General features: G+C 40.2%; 1 protein-coding gene across 5 annotated transcripts in view; it reads left to right on the top strand.

Moving 5' to 3' along the window:
* The window catches only part of LOC144534126 (adhesion G protein-coupled receptor L3), a 215,150-nt gene that overhangs the window by 27,307 nt on the left and 171,761 nt on the right, over positions 1-16,082 (top strand). The window lies entirely within an intron of this gene.

The following is a 16,082-nucleotide window of genomic DNA, read 5'->3' as shown; positions in this document are numbered from 1 at the left end:
GGTAAGCCTTTAATTTCTGCTGCCAGCGACAAGGAGAGCGTTTTTGGTCGGTAACCATACTGAGCATGTTTGGATTTAATTCCCTGATGCAAATGATGTTTTCAGTGTAATCATGCAAAAGCGCAGCTGGCTTTCATTTCCCTACCCGTTGAGTCTCTTGCTCTTTGCACGCCCCCCATTCCCCCCATCCATCCCATAACCACAAAAACCTTCATGCACAGAGCTTTTCCTCCTCTCCCTGTCTGTTGCTCATTGTTTTCAGTTGTCTTCTACAAACCTGTTTGCTCTCTGTTTCTGTGCTTATCTTCTTTCCTATTCCTCGCTCACTTGTCATGCCAGCTGAAGCCCTCCTCCTCTTCTTGTCCCGTCGATACACACACACACACACACACACACACACACACACACACACACACACACACACACACACACACACACACACTCACTCACACACACAATTTCCTCCACCACCTACTCCACCAACCCTCTCCATACTGAATGGAGTCACTAGCCTCGGTGCCTCCTGTGGTGAGTCTGGATTGAATTCAATTAGGGAGATTGTTTGCCGTCCAGAGTTTACTGGTGTGCTCTGTGGATGATAGGTTTGCCTGCCGCCGCCCCCCTTCACACACACACACACACACACACACACACACACACACACACACACACACACACACACACACACAAACACACACCCCGACACACACAAACATACCCTGCTACATCAATCTAACCAGTTTCCCCTTCATCTAACTCAATACAGCCACTCCTCCTTTCATAACAACTAACTTGCGGCAATGCAGATATTTTTGTGCATACAATGTTTACATTGCTTTTCGAGCCCCTGTGGATGTTATTTTACGACATTGTATTCGACAAGATCAAGGCATAAAAATGTGCACTGTGGGAGAATGTGTCATATCACCTTTTTGATAAGGCCTCAGAGGCTTATATTCTCCATATGATGGGATGAGAGATTTCAGAGGAGAATAATTGGGAACTACATTTGAGCTCAACTCAACTACCCACATATTCCACGATAATCCTATTTTTAAAATTAATTTCCCAGTTTGCTAACATATCTGGCACAAAAGAAAGGACAGTAAATGTTGCTGACATAGGAGTAATGGTCACATTAATTGCAAGGTGAAAATAGATTGTGCTGTCATTTGAATAACATTGAGAGCAGCAGGCGATAGTTACGCGTGGCGCTGGCTTTTGCTTTTTAGATCTGAAGTGTAAATCTGGTACAGGGATAATAGCCTTGGTCTCTATTCTGTGTAGAAACACTTCTCAGCGACTTGTCCTGCAACCCGCTGCTTTCCTCCAGATTTCACGCTGTGTGGCTGTGTACTGGTGCTTCTCAGAAATCAGATACTGTATTAGTGCTGAAAGATGTCAAATGAATTAAAGCTGGGGATCGCTTTGATGATAAATATCCTAATACACCCTGACGTGGAATTACAACCTTCATTTGATGCACCTTCTTTTGCCTAATTTGTGGTCACTTTGGATTAAGTCTAATCTACTTCAGGGGGATCGGTTTTGGGCTAAGGAAGGCAAAAATCCTGGATTTACAAGCACAATGTGATGTAATGATTCTGCAGATTACAAGGTTAGGCGGTAAGAGAATTCTTGAATGAAGATGTGAAGGATATTATTAAGGTCTTTTTTGAATATTCAGAAACATGTTCAACCACCAAACTTTGCATACCCAACATGGTTGCCCATAGTATCAGCCGTTCTAGTTAGTTTGACCATAATGACCTGTGATGACATTAGCCCCCGCCAAGTTTTGGTTCTGTTATCTTAAAGCCCTGCAGTTTGTTTTCACAGTGTGATCCTGCCCGGATTTCTCCAAATGATGCAAAACAGGTCATTTGAATGGAAAAGGAGTGAAATCCTTTTGGCCGATGTCAGCAGTGTTCTTGAATTTGAATCTCAGCCAGAGGTGGTTGACTTTTCACGTCTTTGTTGTTGTTGTGTCCTGTTACCTGGGCAACTACTGTCAGCAGCAAAGCAGCTAGGCTCAAAGATACTGGACAGAGCATCGAAACCCTCTAAATTAAACAACTTCTTTAAAATGCACACATTGATGTAGTGCGTAGCTGATAATGGCAAATTAGTTGACCCTCCGTGCAATTTTTTGTTGTCTTGGCAACTACTGGAAATATATCTGCTCAGGCACATTCATGGTCATTTCGTCCCAACAGGCGGAGAGTTCATGTGAGAACACTCCTGCTGCATTAAAATGTCTCTTAGTCATCTCCTCTTCACTAGTGTTTTTCCATTCACCTATTATTATGGCTGTTTTGAAGTATTGCATTAGAAAAGCTGAATGGAAACAGCAAACAGAGGACTTTCACCCCGGAAATACGTGTTCCTTGGGAGTGTTTTAACCACAATCTTTTTCCTAAACGTTACTAATCATTTTGGTGCCTTAACTTAACTGTCGTCACCGCATAACGCTCACTTTTTGTCGCCTAAACTTAACCATAAAGTCCACCGAAATGACCTGCAGCTTATCGGGTAACTCAACTATCAACTGCCGATGATACAACAGAGTTCTGTAGCCGGCGTCACGGCTTCTGAGTTCTTCTGCTCGTCCAGTAGCCATGGCTGTCTCTATCAACTAGGGCTGGGCAATATATCGATATTATATCGACATATGAGGCTAGATATTGTCTTACGTTTTGAATATCGTGATATGACACACATGTTGTCTTTTCCTGGTTTTAAAGGCTGCAATACAGTGAAGTGATGTCATTTTTACCGGACTTACTTACTTTTTTATAATTTGCCATGGTATCCACATTATTGGTGATTATTCACCCTTCAGTATCGCCACAATATCGACATTGATGTATTTGGTCAAGAATATCGTGATATTTGATTTTCTCCATATCGCCCAGCTCTACTATCAACTGATTTTAACATGCCCCATTCACGTGAACAGAAAATTGCGTTGCCTGTGTCTTTTCACGGAAACCCTCCATAGAGCTTTATCAGCCTACTTGCGACAGTAAAAATGTATTACATACTATTATTATGGTTAAACTTTTCAAGTAATCCACGGTTCACGTACATTCCGTATTGTGAGTGTTGATCCGAAATCCGTGTGTGTGCGTGTGTGCGTGCGCGTGTGTGAAGGATATATTGGGAGACAGAAAAACTACAAGGTGTTACAAAAGTATTTTTTCAAAGATCACTCCACTAGACCAACGTTAAAGAAATAGTTACATATTTTAGATGAGAAGATCTACCACTTTCATACCTCTGCGTTTAAGTTTACTAAATTTCAGTTAGTTTAGCTTAGCAGGGCTCTGTCCAAAGCTAACAAAATCTATCTACCAGCACCCTTAAAAACTCACTAATAAATGTGATAGTTTGTTTAAGTGTAAAATTGACTATGTACATGGGGGTTCTATCAATCTATCCTTGCCGCACAGATGCAGGTGAACGCTTCACGTGTCTTTATTGGTAGAGGTGAGTCCCTTGCACAATGGTTTGCTCCTCTAAGTGTGACAGAGAGAACGGTAAATTTGGATGGAGCAATTTCGGTATGAGAGGGGTTACTGGGATGTTATTACAAGTGTCTTGTCATGTGACCTGCTGCTCTCCTGATACCTGCCCCGACAGTTGGGTATCTTAATAAAACAACACCCTTGACAGAGAACTCACACAGCAGTTCAGCGGTCTCTCTCCATCATCTTCTGCCAACCTTTCCTCTCCTTCTCTTCCCACTTTGTCTTTCTGTCGCCCTCCCCTCCTCACCGTGGCCATTTATGCTAATGTAAACGAACAGGACGATCTGTTGATGACGATTAGATTCAATCGCTGCTTGTGGGGCTACGCTGATATCATCTGACATGACAGAAGAATCCAAAGCAACAATGGTCCTAATTTGAAAGACACCAATTTTATTTGAGCTCCAAGGCATTGGGTTTGAGATATGGTAAGTGGATACTCAAGTCAGTATTCACAGTCACATGCTGATTTAGTGGAAGCTGTTCAAATGTATCCAGTCCAAAGAGATGGCCACCACCTTGAAGAGTTTTTCCTCTTTGGTTTTTGTAAAACTGAGTCTCTCTTGAACTTCGGCTGCACCCTGTCCAGAGCTTCAGCTCCAGCAAGGTGTGCGACTCTAATCAGCTCTGTTTGATGTGCGGAGGCAGCAGGCTTTACGGAGGAGCCAGGATCTCTTAGGACATTAAGGGTAGAGGAGCGGGAGGAGAGGAAGAGATTACTGCTGGTCTTTTTATAGAGGATCACTCCATCTTGTCCTTTTTAGCTCAGTCATTACTTCTCGCTTCCCCCCGGACAGTGATTCTCTCTTTCTGTCTCTCACCAATACCAAAGTCACTTCCGTCACTTTGGCGAGGAGCCTGTCTGGCTATCAGTTAACCAAATATGATTCCACAGCCGTCAGAAGGCGCTTGTGTGGTCAGAGCGACTCCAGTTCTGGCAGGTATGGAAAGAAATTGGCCCAGGAGAGGAAACGGAGACAGATGAATAGTAATTGCACATGCTTTCCTTTGTTGGAGGCTGTGAAAGCCCATGGCGTGTCTTTTCTTCATTTTATCCACAAATTCCCTCCATTTCCACCCTTTATCTTGTACCTGTGAAATCAGACATCCCTCTGTGCCCGTCAAAAAATAACCAACACTCTGCCACTCTGCAACTGGCTGTCAGGGGAGTTCACCACCTGACAACCAGCGTAGACGCTGAGGTAATCAGAAGTTGTCAAATGTTTAGTGTCCTCTGCTATGACTGCGAGCGTGCTTTGTGTTTGCCTCTCCAACGTCACAGCTTGGGCAATAGTGTAGGTGTACTAATGGCCTCTTTATCAACCTGGATCATTAAATAATGCCCTGTGGCTGCAAATTTGGCAACAGAATTGTTGTTAGGCAGAGGGAAATGGAGACACAGACAGATAATAGGTTCTTGTTGTCACTGCCAGCCTACTAGCCAACCCAGTCATGTGATGGAGCACTTTCATACGCTTTCATGACCTCTTATGATTATACATCATTTTCAAGTACATCGGCCGCTGTTCCTTTTACATATTCCCAAGTGGTTTATGAAAATTTAATTTGCATATTTGCTCTCCATATGCATGGCCTGCTCCTTATCCCCTCTGAGGGGAAGCGCCTGTCTTGTAAAAACACAACCAGAGAAATTATTGATTTGCATCTGTTTATCTTGGATGAAGCAGAGCACCTCCCTGCTGTCAGCCCTGCGGTCTGCGTGTCAGGATCCCAAAGGTGCCATCACACCCGTCTGTCCTTTTTACGGTGGATCTAAACCATGGACAGGGGCTGCAATCTGTTTCCGCCCTCCCTTGAATTTTATTTACAGCCCCAGCTTGGCAATAAAGCCCACAATTTATGGCTTAGTTTTTAATTAGAAATAATGTCTTGTAGAGTTTAAGTGATGGATGGTTTAATCAATATATAGACTGTGGCTGGCCCTATGATGAACGTTGCTATTGACAGCGTGCAGAGTAGCCTAACTTAACACTTCACGTCTTTCAAAGAAATATGTAGTGTTTAGTTTGGTGATGGAAGCTGTGCACTGCCCCTTTCTGTGCCTCTCTTCATTCTTTCTCTTTCCATTTTACTGTCATTTGCTACTCTGTCAACACTTTTTCCAAACGGGCAATGTTTCCTCCAGGATGAATGAACCTCCCCTGTCACACTGTATTTAGGCAATTATTTTACCTCAGTGAAACCCTATTGTGTTGTGTGCCACATTTGCTCAGGTTTAAATAGAATAAGAGCTGGAGGTGGGGTCTGGTGAATGGTATCTGACAAACTGGGAGGAATGCTATTCTCAAATTGGTAGGAGATTTTGTTTTAATGGGTAAAGCAATTTCTTTTTTTTTCTCGGGTTTAGAGAAAAGTGAGCAGAACGGATTTTCAAGTAGAATAATTAAATAGGAATCAAGTCAATGGGATTTGTTTCCTGGCGCTGTGGATGATTGCGTAATATACACTGGGGATGAAATTATGGCACTTGACAACTGAAGTTCAATTTTGTCACTTGTGACTTATTGTGAAGTGCTCAAACAGGACTATGCTTGACTCAGTATAGCTTTTCATTTACCAGACAATACAAAACACCCAGCAGACATGGGAACAGTTTTTACATTCTCTGTCGCAACATGAACATTTTTGTTTTGTCGCCAACTCATTTCAACACAGATTGGTTGTAGGAAAGTAGGACTGTTGCTGGGCAGATTTTGTCATGTGTTAAATGAGCTATACGATTACAAATCAGATTACAATTTCTTTGATTTGTTGATTGATCAGTTAGTCTTTAAAACGTCAGATAGTAAAGATTTCCTACAAATTTCCTTGTAAGTACTTCAGAAGATTAAACAGGAAATATGGCATTTTTGCTAGATCCCTGACTTAAACGAATAGTCGATTTTCAAAATGGTTGCAGAATGATTTTCACGTAGTCGACTAATGTTTCAGCTCTGATTTTACATTTTAAAGTCCCAATGGGGAGTTTTCTTTTTACTTTGGTGAGTCCTAGTGATAGTGTCAAGAGAATGAACTAACAATATGTGGTTTCCAAAGCATACTGCATAGCAAGGGTACTATTTTTTACAGGTTCAATCCAAAGTTAATAAAGTTAAAGAAAATTAGAAACTCCAGAAAGAAAGACAGAAGGTGAATCACGTTTAGGTCATTGATTATTTCTGTCCGTCCTTCACTGTCACAAATGAATAGCTGAAAGATGATGTTGCTGCTCCCATACATACCACCTACCTTAAAGAGATCACTAATAGACAGGATAATCTTATCCATATGCACACACACACACACACACACACACACACACACACACACACACACACACACACACACACACACACACACACACACACACGCAGACTAACACACACCAACATAATATCACCTGTCCTCTAAGACCAACCATAATACATTTCTTTCTCATTGATTAGTGTTGCATTCACTGCTCAGGGCAGGTAAAGGCCTTGATAATGACTTTGTGCTTTGTTTTCATGGTCTCTGGAATAACCATGAATGACATGGATCCCATGCTATGTAGCTTGTCTAATCCTTCTGGTCAATGGTTAATTGTTCTGCGGTGATTCAAAGCATCCGGGTTCTGTCGCAACTGACCACACTCCTGTAGATCTTGACCTGGGTATGTTCCCCCCCCCCGCCTCATTTCCACTTTTTTCCCTTCCATTCCCTCATTTTGCTGGCATGTCTTAGCTTATCTGCCTCCTTTGTGCAACATAAGCTTGTAGATAAGCACTATATTGGGCCGGGTTACTCATGTCTGTCTTGTTCATTCATCAGAATCCTCTAATTCCCCCCCGAAACCTATTTGCCAGACTGCAGGTGGCCCGTGTTGTAGCACAGAGGGCATACCTGATCTCTCCTAAGCAAACATAGACATTTAGTCACCGCTGCTCCTTTTGTATTCCCTACGAATGCTGGTAATGCCCCAATATGTGTGTGCACTGCAAGTGTACACATGACTAATCTCAGAGACGGGGTAAAAACATGCCACTAATTGGTACGCAGCTTTAGCTGAGATTAGCCATGAAGACGGGAATTATTCATTTGTTGTATTTGCCCCGTCTTTATTCCTGGTTGACAGATAGGTGGCACACAAAAAAAAAACAGAAGCCTACCAGGATCTTTAACAGTGGTTACCCATAAGCCCCAAAGTCCACAGGTGTTTCCAGTTGCCTCTTAAATGCCTCAAGCAGGCTTTAGGTCATTTTTTTTTTTTAAAGCATGACCCAGTTCTTGCAATTCCATGACACACTGTACAGTAACTATGTTAGAGGAGGGTTTGTTGGGAATGAGCGGTTACAAACCTGAATAAGAGTAATACCCTGGGACTTCATCTGGTCCTATTCGCCAGTCAGGGTCACTGCCGACCATGATCTCTGTTCTGGGAAGTTAATTAGGAATTAGAACATGGCATGACCCTCAGGATGTTCTCCAAAGTTAGAATAATGAACACCTGGAAATGGCGAGGAGTAAGAGTGGGGGGGGGGAAATCATTTGGCTTGTGCACAAGTCATTCCATTAAGACTTTTGAACTCCTATGGCCTTTATAATTACACAGCAGATTTTTTTTCTCCATTTCTTTGTCTCATTTTTTTTCATTCATTTTGAACGATTTAAGTGTATGAGGTAGTGTTCTCTAGCTGGATAAATTGGATTTCTATTCAACATGTGATCTGTGGTATAATACAGTTAGAGATACACTGACGTGTATTAAACTCAGATTAGAATGAATACAATCCTACCCAGTGCCAATGAAATCAGCTGCAAACCAATATAACTCTATTCACATTAATTTGATTGCTGTAATATAAGAATGTGTGTTCACCTGATTTATTAGCACCATTCCTTAATTTTATTAAATAGATAATCGAGTAGCCTATTGAAAGAAATGCACATATATATATATATATATATGGTTTACTGTAGACCATGAAAAAGCATTTCTTGTTACCACATTTTGTGGTGTTATTTGAAATATCTGTGTGACCGAAATAAAGTCAAGGTAGAAATATGATTTAAGAACAGTATGACTGGGGGATAATGCAAATAAAGGAACAGAAACTATATTTTGCAAAAATACACCCTGTTGTCTATGTTGTTTGGGTAGTCTTGACCATAGCCTAACTATGAATTCCTATTGAAATCTGTGTTGTCTGGTTCCATTTGTATTGCCAAAACAAAACGTTTGCTGTTTGTGTATTCAGAGAGGAATGCAGCACAGGTGGAGCGTGGGTTTCTGCGGCTAAAAATATAGACCCTTAAAATTACATATACATGCTCTCTTTAAAAACAAAATCCAATTGAACCTATAATTCTCATATTGCTTTTGTGGTGCAGCTGGTGCGTTCATGTGGGCCGACACCGATTTTAACATTCTCCCTGTGTATAAGGCTTAGTTTTGCTCCCGTCTGCCATATCATAATCACTTGGCCCAATGCCTTGATTTGAATTGGTGAATTGTTACACCCTGAGTAGGTTGAGTGTGATACATCTGCTCACAGGCCACATTATTTTATCAACTGCATTTGCAGGTCACAGTGCAGTGCAGAAGGTGGTGTTTTTCCCCCTCCGTCTGTGCTGGCAGTGAGTACGCCACAGTACACACATTCCCTAGATGCAGTCTGGCAGACCTAGTGAATCATCTTCCTGTCACAGGTGGGGGAAATACAACAGCGGGATTGGCAGTCCAAAGGTGGCGTCTAGCCCACTGTTGAGTGAGGTGTTTGGCTTGTTTCCGTTGGAAATGAGAGTGTCATATTTTGCAGGAGAGGGAAAGTAACAGTTTTGTATTTTGCTCTACCCAGAAAGAGTGGTCAGTGATACTGTAGATTTTAAAGAAAAGGTTTAAGATTATATTCCAATTTCCAAATACATGCACATCAGTCTGCATATATGTTGGTGCAAATCTCAGCCCTGTTTGTTTTTCATGTTTGGACTTGCATTTCTCTCATTGTGACTGTGCTTCTAGCACTCTATGTGTGTGTTTGAGAAGCTGTTTCATCTGAGCTCTTGTAGGAAGGTGGTTGTGAGGGCCGTTGATCAAAGGCAGAATCCTTGGGGCCAACAAGGGCCCAGCGCGAGCAGCAGATGTTTCCCGTCTCTGTTAGCACCTCAGTTAGAACTATCCTTATTTAACCAGCTCCGGTTAATGGCCCCAGCCGGTGTCAAATACACCGGATCGCTTTTCTCTCTCTTTTGTGTGCGGAACATGGGACAGAACGCGAAATGCCAGGGATATTTTTTTCCTCTGTGACACTCATTGTGCTCCACGGTTAATTTCTGGCCAGAAAAATCCCTTTCACAGTAATTGGGTGTGAATGAAACACTTGCACTTGCCTATTGTCTAATGTATTGTCGCATTCAGGCCAGTGAGACCAACAAGCCAAGAGAGAAGACAGAAAAGGATAGAGAATAACTGGGTGGGGGTGGGGGTGTGTGGGGGGGGGGGGGGACGGGTGTCGTAGGAAGTGTTGTGAAAGGGATCAAGGGAAGACAGTATAAAAAGAACAGTGTGTGGTAGTTTGCAGAAAATGAGGCAAGCAAAGAAAATACGAACTGCAAAAGCAAAAAAGAAGCACTTTTCAGGAAGAGCAAGGCAACAGAAATGGTTTGCAGTGTGTGAGAATAAAGACAGTTTGCAAACTAGGGACTGGAATACAAAGTGGACAAGCAGACTTTAGCTTAGGAGAAACAGGCAGCTTAGAAGTTCTTCAAATGGCATAGATGAGATTGATTGAGAGATTCGGTGGGCCTAATTGTGCTGTACCATCTGCCCAAGTTACAGAACCTGCCAGGCATGTGACAGTTTCCAACAGGCTCACTGACGAGCAGATGTGTGCATGAGTGAGTTCGCTCTTCAGTGTGTGTGTATATTTAAGCATGTCGGCCTCTCTTTACTTTGTGATCACATCTTCTTTTTTGGAGAATTAAGATAAGAATTCCTGTCTTGAATTACAGAGAATTTTTTTTTTAATATAATTAAATCCCCCTATGTGGTGTACTTTCTTGTGTACTTTATTTGTAGGATCCATCAGTGATGTTTAAGTGTTGATTTTTGCAGACAGTATTGCTATTGATATAACATTCTGACAAATGTCATATGCACGGAATAAATTTCCATAAGTCAATCAACAATTTCTCCCCCTCACTTCCACAATGAAACAGATTGCCAGTGAAATTAAACAATGAAACTAACGAAATGCTCTCCACAAAACATGCATACTAATTCATCCAGTAAATTCCTTTGGTATTCAACGAGGGAATGTTTTCTGACCAAAAGTGCAGTCATCACAGGTATTAACTGAGAACGCACAGGGAATTCTGTATTTGTTAAATCAATTAGTCCACTGAGATTTGTCATTTTCAAGCAATAGGTTGACATTTTGGGAATTACGCTTATTGGCTTTCTTGCTGGGATTTAGATGAGAAGATTCATACCACTCTCAGAAATGACAGTGCGATCAATCTTCTCTGCAACAAAGCAAATAATACATTTCCCAAATGTTGAACTATTCCTTTAAGAATATTTTTTTCTTTTTCTTTTGTGGAGGATATTTGACCCCCCCAAAAAAAAGCCATACACCCAATACCTGCCTATTCCCAAATATAACAATATGGCTGGTGGTACTGAAATATCAAAGCACAAGGAAGTGTTTTTATTCATGTACAATACGACATTCTGAGATATTTATTTTAAGTGACTTACTGAAACAAAACACAGGGTTAAATCTCTGCAATGTTACTAAAAATGAATGTGGACAAAGACCAAGGCCAAAATCTCTCTACAATAAGACACTAGAGTGAATACAACATACAAAGGAAAGCTACAGTACACTGCTCTCTACTTAAAGATAGGATAGTGATGGGATTCACCTGAAATTGGACACCTTTATGTTGCCAAAGGGGGGACATCGGATTAGCAAATAATGGTAATTGCGTTTGCATATTAAACACCAACAACTATCCTGCTGCTGCTTTGTCCATGCCAGGGGCTTGATTCGGCTTTAGGATTTCCTCATACTGTCTGATTGAAGAACATTTTAGCCATCAAAGCGTCTCATATTATCAGTATTATTAATATAATTAATTCATTATAAAGGCCTTAATATAGAAATTGGTCTGGGCTTTTATGTACATAAAACATGACATATTTCAGTGTTCAGTTTATTTCATTAAAGCCAAATGTTCAGCAGTCAGTTCATGGCTTTTGAAAAATACAATTTCCAAGATTACCATTCATTGCGACTTATAAAATCCATCTGAACTCTGTTGTCCCCAGTGTGAACATTTAACAGCCTTATTCATTGAGTTATCAAGCCGCAGTATCTCCAGCAAAAATAAAATTACATGGAATCCTTGTAAATGTCCGACAGCGATCCAAGCCACTAAACATTACAATAAAGTAATGGATTGTTAATTTACATGCCAGGCTAGGGATTTCACTGGTGCAAATCCTGCAGATGATGTTAACAATATGACAGCTAGAGCAGTTGTGGTTTAAGATGTTGAAAAGAGGCTGTTCAACTGCAGAACAGTTTACATTTGAGACACATACAGAAAGAAAAAGAAAGCCAAAGGAATCCAAAGTTATGTCCAACGTTGACATATTTTTGTCTTTCATTATGTTCTGCAGCCCTGTGTCCTTTCCTTGATTTGGCCACAGATGACAGGGGACGTTGGCATGTGTTTCATATTCTGCATACTCATATCCCCAAGTCCCTCTAGTAATTATTATTCAGTAGATGCACTGTTTGGCACAAGGACAAAAGTTTGCATAATTTATGCAAGACCGTCATCAATTTTTGAAAAATGGCCCCGGCCTTTTCTTGTGCTTTTATCTAAATAGATGTTCTTCAGCCTGGACATAAAACAGCCGCAAGGAACAGAGAAAATTTTATTTATATCTTTACCTAAACTTTGAACCAATGCAGACTTCAGAGAGTATATTAGGGTTCTGTCCAGCTCATTTATTTTACTTGTTTTACTTGTTCTCCTGAGCCTGCTCTGCTCTCCCATTAATAGTATATGAAACATTTAATAAGTGATTCTTTATAAGGCATCTTCTCTGCCTCCTAAAGAAGTCAGCTTTTCAGATAAAGTATTTGGAGATGGGCTGGGTATGATAACATGCAGCTCACTTCCTCTGGATGTGTCCCTGAGGGCTCTCACCTGAGGAGTTATTTCCAGCATAGTGCTTACAGGAGGAGGTCCTCTGAGAAAAAGAGAAGGGACTTTGTTATTCCACATCCCAAGAGAAAGTGCTCTATATTTACTTTAATACAGAAGATGACGATGTAAATAAACTCCATTTATTGTGAGCCTCTTCTCCTCTTGTCCATAAATCCCACTTTTCATCCCTTTTGTCTCTAATCCTGGTTGTAAATATAATCTAACTGCATTGTCAACTGGTTTGGATTTCAGTAATCAATGGCTTGGACATTGTAATCCATCCATCTTGCCAGACCATTGAAGGGATGTATTTTTTTTTTCTTCTTTCTCTTAATGTTTTGTTTAATGTCCCATAAAGACGGAAAATTGGCATTTGTCCTTACATTTCTAAATACTGTAGGCTATGTTTAGTGGACTGACCATTATCCAGAATTCTGGAGGTAAATAACAAGATTAAATCTCTGTTTGTTCTTTCAGTCTCAGGTGATGATTATAAAGGGGAACATAAAATAGTGTTTCTCTGTTCTGTTCCTTCATCTGCTACATGGAATTCCAATCTCCAAAAATGTGATTGTTATATTTTCCCTATATGGACATTTTTGAGCTAGCTTTTTGAATCTATGTTTAAAAAAAACAATAGTTCCATTAGCTGTATTTGGATAAACCACATCTTGACAGGATCATTATTTCTCATCATATTTAACATTTAATCAATCTTGCTGGCGGAACCCTTATTGCAACTATCTGCCCATAATTTTTATTTGTGAAACAAAAAACTCATGATATACTGTACTGTTGCTGCACATTTCAGAAATAATTTAAAGACATGTTAAACGGGCTATATTTCCATGCGGACCGAGCTCATCAGTTCACATTACTTTTCTCTCCATTCAGACGTAGCATTTCCATTTAAACCTGCTGTTTGCATCTGTGGAACCAATCAATAACCCAGCAGAGTGTGTTATTTGCATGGTAACTGATGTGGAGATGACAACAAAAAAAAAAGCTTTGGAAGAACAGCAATTTTGTGGAGAATAAATAAAAGAAGAATTCAGTGACTGTGCTTATAACCGCTTGACTCTGCACACAGGAGTTGAGGGCAACGATGCAGAAATATTTAGAAAAAACGCTTTTTTTTTCTGAAGGAAAACAGATCGACAGATGCCTCACTTGGTTAGGGGACTCTGGGGATATATTACTTGTCCGTGACAAGAAGCTCCAAAGCCAGGACTATTGCCAAGATTTCAATGATTCAAGAGAAATGTGTGTCTCACTTCATAACATGCCCTCCAGAGCTGTGTGAATTTGAATACATACTATTGACAAATAATATTTGTTCACGGACAGACTTTTCTGATATCCCACTCACTCTATGCCATCTATTTGTGATGTCGGATTTGAGATTGACCATTTATCACAGCATAAAGGAGACAGTGATGGAGGACGCTGAATACTGAACTGTATTTCTTAGTGAGTTTCACTTCAGGATAAACAATTTCAGCACTATATCCTTACACAGTGTAAAAGCAGGGATGAGCCAATGTTTTAACTTTTGCTGCAATATTTAGGAGGACGACACTTTAAGATACTGAAAGCAATAGCTTGGGGATATGTTTCTGATGAGTATTTCCTTTGTCAGCTACCAAAGACAGCTTGAGTTTATCCTTTTGTCCATCACTTTACAGACAACACTGCTGAAAGTGGATATGAAGCCATATGGCACTCTGAACCCTCAAACTACAGTCGTCTAACTGCTAAGTGCTTCATTTTTCACACTTGCATGAGGTCTGTTCTATTTTTAATTTATTTAGCAGAAGGTTAAGCTTCACAAGGTAAACAGGACAGTATATGCATATTTAGGCCATTTAACACCCACAAACTACGACGCCTTGTCTCTCCTAATACTACATTTTTATTTTTTTCCCCCGCTGTTTGAAGATGTGACCCAGGATATGTTGCCCTATTAGAAAGCAATAACGGATAAATTGCTTTGCAGAAGTATAATAAAGGAGCGCTGTGAAAGACCACAGGCGCTAAATAATTTCATTTTCAATCGTTCAAATATGACACATTATTAAAATTCAAAAGCCAGTGTTTTTTTTTGTTTTTCCTGACCTGCAGGGTATTTCAGTGTATATTTATCGGGAAATATCTGCAAGTCTGACTCAATGCTCAGACTTTATCCGTCAATACATTTGCACTGAGTCGTGGTATGCGCTTAACACTTGTTTCCTGTCATGCACAAGCTCCATATGAACACAGATGTGCATTCATGCTTCTCACACTCAATTTAGCATGAAACATGAGCCAACTTTCAGACCTCGGACTAATGACTGTTGCTCTGCTGTTTAATGTGCAGGCCCTGCTGTTGATTTGATGTGGTGTGATGTGCATGTGCTCCATGTGAACGAAGACATACTATGACTTTGGCATGTATGCCTTGTGTGATTTGATTACAGCTGCACAGTGCTGACATACTTCTGGAGTAGTGAGTTGATGATCCATGTAGAAGTGGCTAATAAAGAAACAGAATGATTCTTGTGTTATGGTTTATAGCTAGTTGATCCTAGTATTATTAGTATGATAAGGAAAATGTAACATTTGACTGTTCCTTGCCTGTAACCCCACACGCCAATGTAGCAAATTAATGACGTGCTCCTTGGCAGTAACTTGGTTACTACTGTAGGTAGAATGCTAGTTAGCCCAACATGTTAATGATTGCAGCCAACATTAGATAACCACGCCATTTAATCTGTTCCTTATGCTTTTGTGGTTTTGGTTTTGAAAGAGCTAGAAAAAACAAATCCACACTCTTTAAATTCCAAATATTACTAACTACAGCCCCATGTACACAGCTAAAAAAATCGGTCACGGTTGCTAAAGCTATGATTGGACAATTGCTGTTAGGATGAGATGTGTTGTTAAGGAGGACTTAAAGCATGTTGACTGTGTGCATTGATTCAGGTGTATGCATATATATATATATATATATATATATATATATATATATATATATATATATATAAACATACATACATACTAGGGCTGTCAATTGATTCAAAATGTAATCTAATTAATTACATACTCTGTGATTAATTAATCGAAATTAATCGCATACATAATTAACGGTGCCTGAACCGATACTTTTTAAGAAAGTAAAGGGTACTAAACAACAGTTGGTGACATTAAAGAACAGATTGTTTATTGCTAAGGCCATATGATCAAATTGAAATGATTTAATAATAATGTATAACAATAACTAATTTCAGTAGTAAATTGCTGTTGAACGATCAGATGGGAAAAGGACATTTACAATAACTTCAAATGTTTACCAGTTTCATTGAACGCACC

Source organism: Sander vitreus, chromosome 19 (genome assembly GCF_031162955.1).
Source record: "Sander vitreus isolate 19-12246 chromosome 19, sanVit1, whole genome shotgun sequence".
Taxonomy (NCBI): domain Eukaryota; kingdom Metazoa; phylum Chordata; class Actinopteri; order Perciformes; family Percidae; genus Sander; species Sander vitreus.
This window is presented reverse-complemented; position numbering and strand designations above follow the sequence as displayed.